The sequence below is a fragment of the Dama dama genome, chromosome 8 (assembly GCF_033118175.1).
Source record: "Dama dama isolate Ldn47 chromosome 8, ASM3311817v1, whole genome shotgun sequence".
In the NCBI taxonomy this organism is placed as follows: Eukaryota; Metazoa; Chordata; class Mammalia; order Artiodactyla; family Cervidae; genus Dama; species Dama dama.
The window spans coordinates 15,599,748-15,616,531 of record NC_083688.1 but is presented as its reverse complement, the minus strand read 5'-3'; the positions used below and the strand labels follow the sequence as shown (position 1 = coordinate 15,616,531).

Below are 16,784 nucleotides of genomic sequence, written 5' to 3'. Positions count from 1 at the left end.
GAAGCAAGCATGACCGCAGGAGGGAAATAGCACCGCGTCCGGACCCTGGCAGGCAGGCAGGGCATGTGAACATCTCGTGCTGAGCTGCTGACTTTCTGGGTTTAGAGAAAGTTGTAGTGAAGAAAATTTGATGTTTCCATCTTCTTAACTTTGGAGGCAAAGTCCTCCCAACTAATGGAACCTTTACTAAATTCTCAGCTGCATCTTATATGGATCCCACATAGCACAGTTTTGAAGCCCAAACATCAAGCAGTTTCTTTGAGTGGACTTGATTGTAAAGATCAACTTGGTGGGAACAGTTTTTAAATGCCTTGGGACCCAGGCTGCCATAGAAGGTATCATGGATGACCTTGACCCCGCCCAGCCTTTCAGGCAGGCTCTGCAGACTTCCTGTAGGGAACCAGTGTAGGGAAAGAGCAAGTTAGCCAAGACGGCATGGCCAGACTCTCTTGCCTCAGAGCCTCTTGCTCTTGCCCCACATTTTGTAAATAATGGTTACGTAACAGCCGAGATCGCTTATAGCACTGCACATGTGTGTCACGAGGTACTCGCTTGGCCATGGGCTACTTCTGTAAGCATACATAAGCTCCACCTGGAAAGCCCCTGTGACTGTGTTAGGTTATGTTCTGGCTGCGGCATGAGCCAGGAGAAAATAAACGTGTCTGCAGTTCCTGCAGCTCCTTAAATCTTCCAGCCTCTTAGCTCATGCCTTGCCTACCTTGGGTTCAGCAAACAGTGCACACGGTGAGATACAGCAAGGCAACCAGGTAGAAATGATTGTTGTCATTCAGTCACTCAGTCGTTTCCGACCCTGCAGCCCCACGGACTGGCAGCACACCAGGCTTCCCTGTCTCCACTCTCTCCTGAAGTTTCCTCAAGCTCATGTCCATTGAGTCAGTGATGCTGTCTAACCATCTCTTCCTCTGTCACCCCCTTCTCCCTGGTCTCAATCTTTCCCAGCATCAGGATCTTTTCCAATGAATTGGCTTTTCACATCAGGTGTCCAAAGTACTGGAGCTTCAGCATCAGTCCTGATTTAGGCTTTGTGGGCCATCTGGTCTCTGTCTCAGCTACTCAGCCCTGCTGCCATGGTGTGAAAACAGCCAGGGACAAACTAACAGATGAGCACAGCTGTGTTCCAATACAGCTATAAGGACACTAAGAAGTTTGGATTTCATATAATTTTCATGTCAAAGAATAGTATTCTTCCTTCAGTTATTTCTGAATTGTTTAATAATGTAAAAACCATTCCTAGCTCATGAGCCATGCAGAAAGTAGGTGGTAGGCCAGAGTTGACCTGTGGTCTGTAATATGCTGAGCCCTGCCTAAATGACATCCAGCTCTCTCCTCAGTCAGCTTTCAGCAGCACGTCACCACTGCACTGGGAAACTGGGCTGGGTCCTAAAGAGCGCTTGTGCCAAGTTACCTCTCGGGATGGTTTCATGCAATTAAGCAAATTATTCCTTTGATTAGTACCATGCTTGGCAGGTCCAGTTGGAGGCCTAAAGGAATGAATCTGTTTAGCCCCAGTTCCCTTACCCTGTTTTCAGTCGGGTAGCTTTCATTAGCCTGAAGCAGAAAGAGCAGTGGTTCTTAATTTCCCACCTCTGCAAGCTCAGCAACCTCTTCACAGTCAGATCTCATCCCACCCACCCCGTCTTCCTGAGCCCATGTGCAGAGATGCTGGCTCTGCCGCCTGGTAGGGTGTGCCAAAGTGGCGACTGTCAGAGCGAAGCTCGACTCTAAGGAAGCTAAATGGCATTTCTTCCCCAGCCCCACCCCTGCTGCTGTATGCAGCAGTGTATTTTGTTGAATTATGCATTTAAAACTATCGTTAAGCATGTTTATTTTCCTTCTCTGTAATATGGTTGTTTTTAAGAAATGAGCATTCCAGCTCTCTGCTGTTTAATTTTTGTACAGTATGATAATTGGTGCCAGATAAGGAGGATGGAAAATTCCCTTGGAAGGAAATCTATGACAAACCTAGACAGTATATTAAAAAGCAGAGACATCACGTTGCCAACAAAGGTCCATTTAGTCAAAGCTATGGTTTTTCCAGTAGTCATGTCCGGGTGTGAGAGTTGGACCATAAAGAAGGCTGAGCACCAAAGAATTGATGCTTTTGAACTGTGGTGCTGAAGAAGACTCTTGAGAGTCCCTTGGACAACAAAGAGATCAAACCAGTCAGTCCTAAAGGAAATCAGCCCTGAGTATTCACTGGAAGAACTGATGCGGAAGCTTCAATACTTTGGCCACCTGATGCAAAGAGCCCATTATTCCCATATTATTGGAAAATACCCTGATGCTGGGAAAGATTGAAGACAGAAGGAGAAGGAGGCAGCAAAGGATGAGATGTTTAGAAGCATCACTGACTCAATGGAAATGAATAAAAGCCAACTGCGGGAGATAGTGTAGGATAGGGGAACCTGGTGTGCTGCAGCCCATGGAATCGTGAAGAGTCAGACATGATGTAGCAACTGAGCAACAATAAGGAGGATGGGCATAACCATCCTGCCTGGCTCTTCCTTGTCTTGTTCCTTATGTCCTCACTTACACACTGGAGAAAGCTGTTGATCAGGTGGCTGGATGTGTTTGGAGACTTGGTCTGTATTTTCTTAGTCATAGGGTCCTCTATTCAGCCTGTCTTCAGAAAATGTTTACTAAGTACAGAAAGCAGGTATGTGGTAGGTGCTGGAAATGAACAGTCCCCGTTCTCAAGTTTACTGTGCAGTGCAGGAACCAGCAGACCACACAGAAAATGTGCAGTGCACAGCTTTCCCAGGGTGCATGAGACTGCACAGGAGAGGACAGGTCCTGTCTCGGGATCAGGGACGACGTCCCAGCAGGGATGGTGTGCACAACAAGGCTTTAAAAGCTTGAGGGACTAGCCAGGCTCTGAACGCAAGGGGGGTGCATTTCAGGCAAACTGCTATTGCAGGCATGGAAGAGGTGGGAGGTGGCACCTTTGGACAGCGTCCAGTTGTTCCAGGTTGTGGAGTACGATGAGAGAGGGGAACTCGGGGAGAGGGCAGGGGCCAGGCTTGAATTCTGCAGGAGGGGGCTTGGGAGCCGTGGGACCATTTCAGACACAGAAGGGACATGAACGGAACTGTGTTTTATAAGAGCTTACTGGCTGCCTCATGGAGAGTAGACTGAAAGAGAAGAAATAAAAAAAAAAAGGAAGCTTATATTTCAGGAGAGAAATGATGAGAGCTAAACCTGAGATAGAAAATGTGGGGAGATAGAAAATTACAGATCGAGAGAAGGAGGAAGGTTGGCAAGCCTTGACAAATTGACTGTCCTAATTAGACGTGGAAGGGAGGGGCACAGGTGCTGAGGGAGGAGAGGTGTTTTGTTTTGTTTTTTGGCTCTGCTGCATCTTCTTTGCTATTCAGGCTTTTCTCTAGTTGCGGCGAAAGCCGGGGCTTCTTTTCTATCAGAGCATGGGCTCTAGGGCATGTGGGCTTAGTAGTTGTGTGGTTCACAGGCTCCAGAGCACAGGCTGAGTAGTTGTGGTGCACAGCTACCTTAGTTGCTATAAGGGATGTGGAATCTTCCCAGGCCAGGGATTGAACCTGTGTCTCCTACACTGGCAGGCAGATTCTTTACTACTGAGCCATCAGGAAGCCCAAGGGAGGAGAGTTGAATCAGAGACTCAGGCTTCACGTTCGGGCACATGCATTGAAGCAGTACTGCAACTGACAGGGAAGTACCTTAGATTAGGAGAGCTGAGAAGTACCTAAGTACCTTAGGAGAGGAGAGTTGAGTTTGAGGGGCCACCTGGAGACAGAACAGGTTGAGATGTGGAATAAGCATGTGGGCCTAGAGGTCTGGAGTTCGGTCGGTCGGGCTCACCTAGAGGCAGCCATTTGGGAGCCATGTCATCTCTGCCACCATAAGAATCACTACCCTTCTCTTTCAGGTAGTGATAAACAGCACAGGAGGCTTCTACTAGAAGTTCAGGGTTCTGGTTGAACGTGGACAGGCCGTGGAGATAGTTCTAGAACCAGGGAGGGTTAAAGAGTATTTATCACCCTGTCAGATTTCCCCCTCTTTTTTCCATTTACCAGCTTCATGATAATCATATAAGCAGGATTTTCATTTCCATGTGTGCGTCTCATTTATAAGTGAATCCACAGCCCAGGGTCTGTGCTCTCTTGAGAGGCTCCGGGAGAGAGGCTGGGGAGGGAACAGCCTCAGGCTCCAGCTCTTGAGGGGCATGGGGCACAGGACTTCCCAGTCAGAGGGTGTTGAAGTCTTTCCTTTGAGAGAGAGAGTGACTTAGTGATCACACTTTAATTTCATGTGGAATCAGGGAAAACAGTCCAGATTTATGCATCCCAAGGCATGGACGAGACTTGAAAACTTGACCTGGTTGTATATAAACAACACTAATTACACCCACTTGTGTGAGCTGATCACTGTTTGTGGCTTGTTAGCATACACATAAAAACTAACGCATATCATTAAGTGTTGGAGTAGGTCTGCTGAGCAGCTTGTTATTATAACCCTAAACTTTCATGTGCTCACCCTCCCTTTAGGCATGTCACATAGTCATTTACTCATAATTTTCAAAAATTAGAAGGAATGCAGGGAGTAGTATTCTGGAAGTTGTTAAAAATACAGACTCAGACATGATTTCCAGCCCTTACTAGACAGATGTTTCTGGGTTCCTGTTGTGTTACAACTACTGCTCCTAGTCCTACAAAGGAGCCTGAGGGCTGTGGAAGACAAACTTTCTTCTACTCTAGAGGCGCTTAGTGAATTTGTGAAGAGCTCTGCACTTAGAAGAAACTTCAGCAAGATAAAAGCAAGGGCATAGTAAGTTGGCTTCCCTGATAGCTCAGTTGGTAAAGAATCTGCCTGCAATACAGGAGAACCCAGTTTGATTCCTGGGTTGGAAAGATCCGCTGGAGAAGGGATAGGCTACCCACTCCAGTATTCTTGGGCTTCCGTGGTGGCTCAGCTGGTAAAGAATCTGCATGCAATGCAGGAGATGTGGGTTCAATCCCTGGGTTGGGAAGATCTCCTGGAGAAGGGAAAGGCTACCCACTCCAGTATTCTGGCCTGGAGAATTCCATGGACTGTATTGCCCATGGGGTCACAAAGAGCTGGACATGACTGAGTGACTTTCACTTTCTGTGTGCTTATGAGAAACTTCACTAAGATAAAAGCAAGGGCATAGTAAATTGACACAGGGCTAAAGGAATACCCAGCCTGATGGTTCTTAGGTAGATGGAGTTAGTGAAAACAGGCTGCTTGGGAAGGGCAGTCCAGAATCACACGGTGATCAGGGTGAAGGGCATGCTTGGTGAAGAAGAGCTGAGGGCCAGCCAGTGCCCACTCCGTCGAGATTCAAGGGATGTGTTCCATCACACTCCCCTCCCATCTGAGTTCCGAACCCACTGAGAAATGGACACACAAGTCAGACTGAGATCAAAATCTCCCATCTATTACTGGTGAAGTTTGGATTGGAAAAAGGCAGCCTGAGCCAGTTCAGGCATTTGGAACAGCTCAGAAGTTAATGCTGTAAAAGGAAACTCTGAGGGGGTGACTCGAGGGGGCAGAGAGTAGCCAGAGCAGAGGGAGGAAGGGTTGTGCTCTGCAGAAACAGAGCACTGGGCACCAAGTACTGGGACGGCCTTCGCTACTCAGTGCCCTCCAGTGAGCACCAGTAAGTGGCTGATGCGCCAGCTCTTGGTTGGAACAGCCAGGACGTATCCTCAGCAGAAGGCTGAAAACTGGTGTTTATATGACTTCAAAAAGTGAACGTGGCTCCCGCTTGACCTCTGGAAGCTTTTCAACTTGCCTTCAGGCTCTTTCTGCTTGCCTGTTATCCAGGCTCATCTCTTACAGAAGGGAGGACCTCCACCCCTATAGACCTGTCTTAAGTTTCTAGGCAGCTGAAGACTGAAACTCCAAATCCTGCTGCAGAGAAGCTTGCCTTGGCCAGCCCCTCCTGCCCTCCCGCTTAGGGCTCCCAGAGCATCTTATTTACACCCAACACCTGTCTGGATCACGTTTGCACATTGCTTTCACGTTTTCACATTTTCCGTTCGCTTCCCTGTCTCCTTCTCTGAAACTGTGAGTTCCCTCGGGCTAAGGACAGCATCTGTTCATCTTTATGTCCCTAGCCACTGCCCAGTGCTTGTTTTTAAGGGTGTTTCAAGGTCTCTAAGCATCTCTATACACACTGGTCTTTTTAAAAAGAAAACAATGGTAGTTGTGATCTGGGAGAGGGACTAACTCTGGAAGAGAGGTGTGCTTATGTAAGAGAATCAAACGCATGTTATGAATCAGAGAGGCTTCCTCCTCTTTTGAATAAAAGGCTTGGGTGTTTGACTACTTGCCAGGGCATACAGGGTTTAGGACAGGGTGTAATGAGGCCTTTCTCATGGAGGACCTGCCTGGACAGGTGTGAGGAGCCAGGAAGCTTTAGTACCCCAGGGGGTTGGCAGTGCTTCTAAGGCTTCCTAAGTGCTTCTGTGTTCACCTCTGTATCCTCAGCCCTCTGTGCCCTCGGGGAGCCTGGCAGAAGTGGCTCTCAGGGGAAGGCACAGAGACCCCCAGTGTGCCAGTCTGGATATGGAGTTGCTCAGGCTTGTCCGCGACCTGATTTGCCAGCCTAGAAAGGTGGGCCAGGCACCCAATCCCTCCCGCCCGCACCTGCCTCTTGAAAAGCGTCCTTCCCAGGTGAGCTAATACCAGCTGTCATCCCCCACCTCCCTGGTGAGATGGAAATGATTCTTACCCCACGGTGGGATCCCCAGCCTAACACTTCCTCTGTGAATTCTGATCAGAGCCTGGTTTCGCTTTTAATGGAAGTGATTTCCACAAGACAGGGGTTGTGTTAGTTGCTGCTGGACTTTCTGAGAAGAGAACTCACATCACAGCTGGGGTTGAGAGTGTGCCCGGATGATTCAAACCTAAGTCCTTAGCATCTCCAGGGGGCAGTGAAGTAAGATAGTGGGCTCTCACCCCAACCAGATGATACATGAGAAACTTCTGGGGGTTGAGCAGGGCAGTGGCTGATTCTCTCTGAGACGCGAGCCTTGCAGGTTAGTGGCCTTGACAGACAGAACGGATTTGGCTCCCCCAGGACCCTGGCTTTTGGGTAATCGTGCTCACAGTGAGGAAGCTCTTGGACTCTCCCCTTCTATTCACAGGACACTCTGCACGTCCTCCTTCTGCCCCCATGTCAAATCCCACGTCACTCGAACGTGAGCCAAACAGCTCCGTAAGAGGCATGGAATCCTTTGACGTTAGTAAAACCTGCACTGGAGAACGGGAGCCCTTGCAGCTGATCCTTAGATTTCAACCATGACCGCTTCTGGGGGCAGGCCCAGTTGATTTCGATTTCCGTGGTTCTGCGAGCTGGGGACTCCGCTGCTGCTGTTCGGTCAGCCATCTGTGCTGAACCCCGCTGCCAGACCTCGCTCCCCCAAATGCCACGTTCACCTGTCACTCAAGAACCTGCTGTCTCCTCCAGCAGATTTCATGGGTAGTGAGATTTTCATTAATATTCTGGGATGAGAAATAGGATTTGGGGGTTTCATTTTGCCAAACGAGAACGTTTTCTTTAAAAGCCAGCTGCCACCTACCACCTCCGTGATTTTATAAATGAAACAGTTTAGTACCTGTACAAAGGAAGACTTCGTTTCACAGCTCAGGGCGGTCTCTTCCGTTGACCTGGTTGAGCTTCATGGAAAACCTTTCTCTCATGTTGTAGATCTCAGACCAGCCTTTGAGAGCTGCTGGAGAGTTCCATCAGATCCGCATGCCCCCTGGCTTTGGAGGCCCTCAGCAGTGCAGTTCCCACCCAGCTGTCTCCCTTACTCACTCATCCTGCCTTCGTATAGCCCTCTACTCACTTCCCCCAGCTCCCCCGCACCCCACTTCCTCCAGAAGCCCGCTTCAGAGAGGCCACCTCCTCCTCCACCCGTGTCTCTTGGCCTCCTTCCCCATCTCTCCTCTCGGTGCCTGATGCAGTGCACCCTGGGTCTTCATTCATGTCACCCTGTCGTCTTATCTCTTTATTCCCTTCCCCTCCCTCGCCTTAGAAGGCAGATACAGCGCTGACACTTCTTGCTCGCCCATAAATCTGTGGCGTTGGTATGGAAGAGGCAGGCCCCATGTTCCTAGCCCTCGAAAGTATCCATGCGGTCAGTACACCCGTGGTCAATGGTGCTCCAGGACACAGTGCCCGTTTTACAGTCTAGAACTTGAAAATATGATCCTGTTTGTTATTCCTCAGGAAATTCCCACGTTTTTCAAGAATGGCATCATTGTAACCCGGTTGCTGCGTTCTGTAACTGCTTCTGTTCCTGTTTTAAATGGCACGTGACAGACGTCTTTAACCAAAGAGAACTTAAGAGCTTTAAAAGTATTTTATAACTTTAGACCATCCCTTTTGACTTCTGTTTTTAATTTCTCACATTAATACATGTCTACCAGATGGAGAGTACTGTGCTAGATACTGGAACCAAGAGATTAGAATGTGGCCCCAGCTCTCAGAGTAGCTTAGCGTTTCATGGAGGGAACAGGGACACAGAACAAGCAGGCGCACGGGGCAGGTTGGTTTGGGCTGAGTGTGGAAGTGGCTGCCATGGTATTTTACCTGAGGACTTTAGCTATGATTTGAAGGGACCACTTTAAAAACAAGGTCATTCTGTTTTTAAGAGTTTTCTCCTGTACAAAATAAAAACTAGCAGTTTGCTGTACGAAAATGCTAGAAATGTTGAAAGTAAATTAGAAATGATTTAATTGCCCCCTGGAGTTGTGACACCCCCCCCCCAACCTCACCCCACGTGTAATAGCTGTGCCACGAGGATGTTGTTAGATTAAATGACTTGTGGTCGTAAAACACTTAGAATGGTCCCTGACACATAATAGCAAATGGATGTTAGCTGTGTGCCGGGATGCTGAGAAAGGACGTAAAGTGGAGGTGCAGGGGCAAGGAAGGGTGGGCTCCCACTGCTTGGTGTGAGTGGTCCGGTTAGGTTGGGTGTGTGAAGGGAACACTGCAGTGGGAGATGAGACTGGGGGTATCCTGAAGCACTCAAGAGCCAGTACTGGTGCTGGAATCACAGGGAGAACAGGCAAGATCCGTGAGCAAGGAAGGAAGGAAGGAAAGTCCCACGTCACTCCCCACCTCCCATCACTCAAATGTTCCCTTGGTACAGACATACCACCGTTTACATAACCCTTCCTAATGCTGTTACTGTTAGTGTTATTATAAATAACACTCCAATTAATATTCTTATGCATTGTTAATCACAGTTGTTTTGGATTATTTCCTTGGGAATATATGCTTAGAATGACCAGATTAAAGGGGAATAGCTATTTTTCTGTGATACTTTCTCTTTTTATTAACTTTTGTGATTGTATGATAAAAGTAACACGTTTGTGTTATGAAAATTTTTAATTAGCAATTAAGCGCCAAAACAAAAGCAAAAAACAAGTAAACCCCAAATAGCCATCATCTACTAATAACATGTTTCTAGGTATCCTACAGCATGGACATTTTTTTAGAGCTTTTGACACAAGCCATAGGATGCTTTTCCAGAGAGGTTAGACTAATTTAGATCTTTCCCCAGCAGGAAACAATAGCATATTGTCCCTGCCTCTCACCAAATTGAGAGTTTGTGGGTTTTATTTAATTTTTGTTAATATGGTAGCTTGAAAATGGTGTTTTATTATCATTTTGGCTTGCCTTTGTGTTAACTGCTTGTGGGTTCAATCCACTCTTGAGTCTTTCTATGAAAGGAAGAAGCTTCCTTCTACTATCACTACTCTCCTAAAAATAAAGTCTTAAGCACTAGACACACAAGCCACATTTTTAGCCAGAATTACTTTTTTTCCCCAAGTAAAGTAATAATTTATATACAGGAAAATTTACTCTTTTTAGTGTATAGTTCTTCAAGCACAATCACTGCAGACAGTGACTGCAGCCATGAAATTAAAAGATGCTCCTTGCAAGAAAAGTTGTGACAAACCTAGATAGTGTATTGAAAAGCAGAGACATCACTTTGCCAACAAAGGTCTGTATAGTCAAAGCTATGGTTTTTCCAGTAGTCATGTATGGATGTGAGAGTTGGACCATAAAGAAGGATGCATTTGAACTGTGGTGCTGGAGAAGCTCTTGAGGGTCTTTTGGACAGCAGGAAGATCAAACCTGTCAATCCTGATGGAAATCAACCCTGAATATTCATTGGAAGGACTGATGCTGAAGCTGAAGCTCCAATACTTTGGCCACTTGATGCGAAGAGCTGACTCATTGGAAAAGACCCTGATGCTTGGAAAGATTGAAGGCAAGAGGAGAAGGGAGTGACAGAGGATGAGATGGTTGGATGGCGTCACCGACTCGATGGACATGAGTTTGAGCAAGCTCAGGGAGATAGTGGACGGAGAAGCCTAGCGTGCTGCAGTTCATGGGGTTGCAGAGTCAGACACGATTTAGCAACTGAACAACAAGCTACATACACCACAACCAAGACACAGAACAGTTTCCTTACCCCAGAAAATTCATGCACACCCCTTTGTAGTCAACCCTCTTCCCTACCCTCAGCCCCTGGCAACCACTCCTCTGTTTTCTTTCCCTGTACTTTTACCTTTTCCAGAATGTCACGTAAGTAGAATCAGAATGTGGGTAGCTTTTAAGTTGAGCTTCTTTGACTTAGCATCACGCCCTTGTGGTTCACCCCTGTGTTTTGTGTGTATCACTGTTCATTCCTTTTTATTGCAGAGTAGTATTCCATGGTATAGATGTTCCACAGTTTGTCCATTTATCAATTGAAGGATATTTGGGTTGTTTCCGGTTTGGGGCCATTATGAATAATGCTGCCATAAACATTTGCCCATAGGTTTTTGTGTGATGGTTAAGTTTTCATTTCACTTGGGTAAATACCTTGAAAGTGGGACTTGCTGGGCCATGTAGTAAGTGTATATTTAACTTTATAAAAAAATTGCCAGTGACATGGCACACAGGAGGCAGAGAGGACATGTGTGCCCTTGCTCCTTCTGCTTTTTCGACTCCCATCTTTGTGGTAGCGGCGGCGGTGTCCGCGATCTAGTCACCAACATGCAGCTCTTAGTCCACGCCTAGGAGCTACACACTCTCGAGGTGACCAGCCAGGAGACGGTCACCCAAAGCAAGGCTCCTGTAGCCTCGTCGGAGGACATCACTCCAGAAGATCAAGTCCTGCTCCTGGCAGGCACGCCCCTAGAGGATAAGGCTACTTTGGGGGCCAGTGTGGGGTAGAGGCTCTGAGCACCCTGGAAGTAGCTGGTCACATGCTTGGAGGTGAAGTCCATGGTTCCCTGGCCCATGCTGGGAAAGTGAGAGGTCAGACTCCCAAGGTGGCCAAGCAAGAGAAAAAGAAGACGACGACGGGCCAAGAGGCATGTGCGGTACAACCAGTGCTTTGTCAGTGTTGGGCCCACCTTTGGCAAGAAGAAGGGCCCTAATGCTAATTCCTAAGTCCTCTGCAATCTTGGCTTTCTCTAATAAAGCCACTTAACCTGAGCAAAAAAAAAAAAAAAACCCAAACTGTTTTTCAGAGTGGCTGTACCACTCAACAGCAAAGTATGATAGTTTCAGTTTCTTTACCTGCTTATCAGAACTTGATATTGTCCAGTTTTTTGTTTGTTTGTATGTTTTAGCCCTGCTAATAGGTGTGTGTAGTGGTATTTCATTGTGGTTTTAATTTGCATTTCCCTAGTGACTAAAGCGAAAAGCAAAGGAGAAAAGGAAAAATATTCCCATTTGAATGCAGAGTTGCAAAGAATAGCAAGGAGAGATAAGAAAGCCTTCCTCAGCGAACAATGCAAAGAAATAGAGGAAAACAACAGAATGAGAAAGACTAGAGATCTCTTCAAAAAAATTAGAGATATCAAGGGAACATTTCAGGCAGAGATGGGTTCGATAAAGGACAGAAATGGTATGGACCTAACAGAAGCTGAAGATATTAAGAAGAGGTGGCAAGAACACACAGAAGAACTATACAAAAAAGATCTTCACGACCCAGATAATCACGATGGTATGATCACTCACCTAGAGCCAGACATCCTGGAATGTGAAGTCAAGTGGGCCTTAGAAAGCATCACTACAAACAAAGCTAGTGGAGGTGATGGAATTCCAGTTGAGCTATTTCAAATCCTGAAAGATGATGCTGTGAAAGTGCTGCACTCAATGCCAGCAAATTTGGAAAACTCAGCAGTGGCCACAGGACTGGAAAAGGTCAGTTTTCATTCCAATCCCTAAGAAAGGCAATGCCAAAGAATGCTCAAACTATCGCACAATTGCACTCATCTCACACGCTAGTAAAGTGATGCTCAAAATTCTCCAAGCCAGGCTTCAGCAATACATGAACCGAGAACTTCCAGATGTTCAAGCTGGTTTTAGAAAAGGCAGAGGAACCAGAAATCAAATTGCCAACATCCGCTGGATCGTAGAAAAAGCAAGAGAGTTCCAAAAAAACAACGATTTCTGCTTTATTGACTATGCCAAAGCCTTTGCTGTGTGGATCACAATAAACTGTGGAAAATTCTGAAAGAGATGGGAATACCAGACCACCTGACCTGCCTCTTGAGAAACCTGTATGCAGGTCAGAAAGCAACAGTTAGAACTGGACATGGAATAACAGACTGGTTCCAAATAGGAAAAGGAGTACGTCAAGGCTGTATATTGTCACCCGTCTTATTTAACTTATATGCAGAGCACATCATGAGAAATGCTGGGCTGGAAGAAGCACAAGCTGGAACCAAGATTGCCGGGAGAAATATCAATAACCTCAGATATGCAGATGACACCACCCTTATGGCAGAAAGTGAAGAGGAACTAAAAAGCCTCTTGATGAAAGTGAAAGAGGAGAGTGAAAAAGTTGGCTTAAAGCTCAACATTCAGAAACCTAAGATCATGGCATTCGGTCCCATCACCTCATGGGAAATAGATGGGGAGACAGTGGAAACAGTGTCAGACTTTATTTTTTTGGGCTCCAAAATCACTGTGGATGGTGACTGCAGCCTTGAAATTAAAAGATGCTTACTCCTTGGAAGGAAAGTTATGACAAACCTAGATAGCATATTAAAAAGCAGAGACATTACTTTGCCAACAAAGGTCTGTCTGGTCAAGGCTATGGTTTTTCCATTGGTCATGTATGGATGTGAGAGTTGGACTGTGAAGAAAGCTGAGCACCAAAGAATTGATGCTTTTGAACTGTGGTGTTGGAGAAGACTCTTGAGAGTCCCTTGGACTGCAAGGAGATCCAACCAGTCCATCCTAAAGGAGATCAGTCCTGGGTGTTCATTGGAAGGACTGATGTTGAAGCTGAAACTCCAATACTTTGGCCACCTCATATGAAGAGTTGACTCGTTGGAAAAGACCCTGATGCTGGGAGGGATTGGGGGCAAGAGGAGAAGGGGACAACAGAGGATGAGATGGCTGGATGGCATCACCAACTTGATGGGCATGAGTTTGGGTAAACTCCGGGAGTTGGTGATGGACAGGGAGGCCTGGTGTGCTGTGATGCATGGGGTCGCAAAGAGTCGGACACGACTGAGTGGCTGAACTGAACTGAGTGACTAAAGAGCTTGAGCTTCTTTTTCATGTGCATATTTTCTGTCTTTTTTTGGTGATGTGTCTCTTTATGTCTTTTGCCCACTTAACTGAATTGTTTGGTTTCTTATTACCGAGTTTTAAGAGTTCTTTTTATATTGTGGCTATAAATCCTCCATCAGATTTGCGACATCTTTTCTCCCTGACTTTGGCTTGTCTTCTCATTCTCTTGTTTTTTTATTCCTTCTCGCTTAATGGTTTTAGACTCTTCTGAAGAGCAAAAGTTTTAAATTTTGATAAAGTCCAACTTACTGAATTTTTAATGGATTGTGTTTTGGTGTCACATCTAGGAAATCTTTGACTGACCCCAGGTCACAAAGATTTATTCCTATGTTGAAGTTTTATAGTTTTAAGATTTACATTTAGGTTCTCCACTTATTTCCTAGCCCCAGAAGTTTCTTTTAGAAAACATTTCCGTTAAAGAGACAGACACCCCTGGGCAGATTTGGGATGGATTCAGTCCTGGCAGCCTACCCAGGTGTGGGTACCCTCCAGGAACCATCTGGAAAGGAGGTGTGGGCCTCAGAAACTGCCCAGGAGTGGCTGTTAAGCAGATAGGAGTTTTCTCTGGCTTAAGACTTGGCATAATAATGAAGATTGCATCTCATAAAGGAGAGTTAGGGTGCTAAGAGAAAAACCTCCAAACTTTCTGGATAAATCCTCTGACTGCTGCCCTGAGTCCGGATGGTGAATGGTGCCAAGCACAGGACTTTGTCGATTACATGCAAACACCCATGTCAGTGACTCACCCGATCATGCTTTAATCTCATAACCAAGAGAGAGGCTTTTAAAAATTATCATCAACAAGGCAGCTCGCTAGTTATGACTGCCATTGAGGTTGGGCTTTCCTCAGAACAGCTGGGGTGTAATGTGGTGGGAAGAAAGCCTGATGTTAGTGAGAAGCCAAGGACTGCTTGCCTGGGAAGGAAGGATGTGTAGCTAACATTTGACAAAATCTGTGAGATGAGCGACCTCAGCCAAGCTGAGTAGAGGCCTGCCATCTTTCATCCATGGGAAAATACACTGCAGCAAAAAAATTCAGAAAACAACACTGATTGTCAGCTTTGTGTCAGTCACTGCAGGGCAGGTAAGAAACAGTAGTCCAGAGCATGCGCCAGCCAGTAAAGTTGATGGATTGATGGAATCCAGGAGGAGATTCCTGTCCCAGTAAAGGAGAACACATAAGAGTAGGCTGGCCATGGCTTCTCCAAGGGTCTTCCAGGCAGAGCAGTGCAGGGGTTGGAGTGTTCTGGCAGGTGCAGGCCATTGGCCCAGCTGGGTCATAGGAAGAACTCACAGAGGTAGTGGGAGATGCTATTAGAAGTGTGTGTGCATGCTAAGTCACTTCAGTCATGTCCAACTCTTTGCAACCCTATGGACTATAGCCTGCCAGGCTCCTCTGTCTACTGGATTCTCCAGGCAAGAATCCTGGAGTGGGTTGCCGTGCCCTTCTCCAGGGGGTCTTCCACACCCATTGATCGAACCTGTGTCTCATATCTCCTGCATTGGCAGGCAGGTTCTTTACCACTAGCGCTACCTGGGAAGCCCCATTGGAAGTGTGAAAAGTGAAAGCGAAAGTCACTCAGTCGTGTCCGATTCTTTGCGATCCCATGGACTATATAGTCCATGGAATTCTCCAGGCTAAAATACTGGAGTGGATAGGCTTTCCCGTCTCCAGGGGATCTTCGCAACACAGGGATCAAACCCAGGTCTTCCACATTGCAGATGAATTCTTTACCAGCTGAGTCACAAGGGAAGCCCATTGGAAGTGTAACCAGGGTCAGTCTCACAGGACCTTGTTTGTTCTACCCTGGTATACGAGTTCCTTCTTGAATTCAGTACCATTGAAGCATTTTTCATATGAGTGTGATTGAACAGGACTTTATTTTCAGAAAGATCTCTCTGGAAGCTCTGTGGAGAATGAATTAGAAAGGGCCAGTTAGATGGCTGCAGTGGTCATCTGAGGGAGACCCCATAACCTGCAGTCATACAGCCAACGGGAAGCCACAGATGAGGAAAACCCTGAGGAGGTAGACTCAGAGCCCAAGAAAGGAAGGGGCACCTGGATGGATGTTCCTGGGTCTCTGGGCAGCGGCCTGGGTGTGGCACCACCTGGGAGAGTCCCCCCACCATTGAGGGACCAAGAGCAGGACTGGGGACCCTCTGAGCTTGAGGTACACCATGGCCATCCCATTAAAAGACACCCACGTGGCAGCCGGCCTCGGAAGCCTGGTATGTCTCTGCTACCCGCCCTCCCCCCCAGGGGAACTATGCCTGTTGCTGGAAGCATTAGAAATACACATGCCTTCCCAAGTACAGTGAGCAGGACAGGAAACCTGCTGTAAAGCTAGTGAGACGGTGTGGACGCACATAGCATTGAGGAGCAACACGTGGCACGGTGCAGAAGCCTCTGTCCCTGACTGCAAGCCAGGGCGCTGGACAGGGCTTCCCCAAGGCACAGAGCTGGGGGAGGGCAGCCATCCTCTGGACTCAGCCTCCCACTGCCACCGCCACCAACCCCTTACCTTCTCTCTCTTCCCAGCCCAGCTCTTCTCATCTGTTGTTTTTTTTTTTTTTAAGTGAATTCACTCTCAGTCCTTTTGAAACCAAACATGTCAGTGATAGATGAGGCAGTATTCTTTAACTTCAAAGGAGAAGAAGTGAGTGAGTGAATGCGGGCCAGGGGAGTTGAAAAGTCCAGGGGAACAGGAGACGCATGGGGTGACCCCGCCATCAGGAGGAGCGCCCTCAACCCCACCCCTGCTGGTGCCCTGCGGAGGCCCAGACAATGCCACTTTCAATAAATCATGAAGGATCCTGAATACCCATTTTTGTCTGTTTTCAATGAACCCTGGGCATGTTGCTTAAGATATGGCCAGCCATTTGTGCTGTTTTCCCAGCTACTCAAAGGCTCGAAGTCAAGTGCTCTCTCAACTAAATAATGGAGTCTTTGCATATGAGATTTTGGGGGAGGTTTTTTTTTTTTTTTTTTTCAGATTTCCATAGCTAGTCACGGTAAAGGTGACCTTGTGGGTAGTGTGGGCCATTGTCACCCTTCACACATCCCTGCTTTGAGTGATGCTGAGCTTTGTGGGGTATCCATGCAGCACCTAATTCAATCACGCGTCTGACCCCTGCCTCTCTTTGGCACTGTCTTCTTCTCTGTGAT

At 47.0% G+C, this 16,784-nt stretch overlaps 1 protein-coding gene and 1 pseudogene across 3 annotated transcripts in view; both read left to right on the top strand.

The window, feature by feature from the left end:
- DIS3L2 (DIS3 like 3'-5' exoribonuclease 2) overlaps positions 1-16,784 on the top strand; it is a 364,857-nt gene that overhangs the window by 282,590 nt on the left and 65,483 nt on the right. The window lies entirely within an intron of this gene.
- Positions 11,081-12,055, top strand: LOC133060399 (ubiquitin-like protein FUBI; annotated as a pseudogene).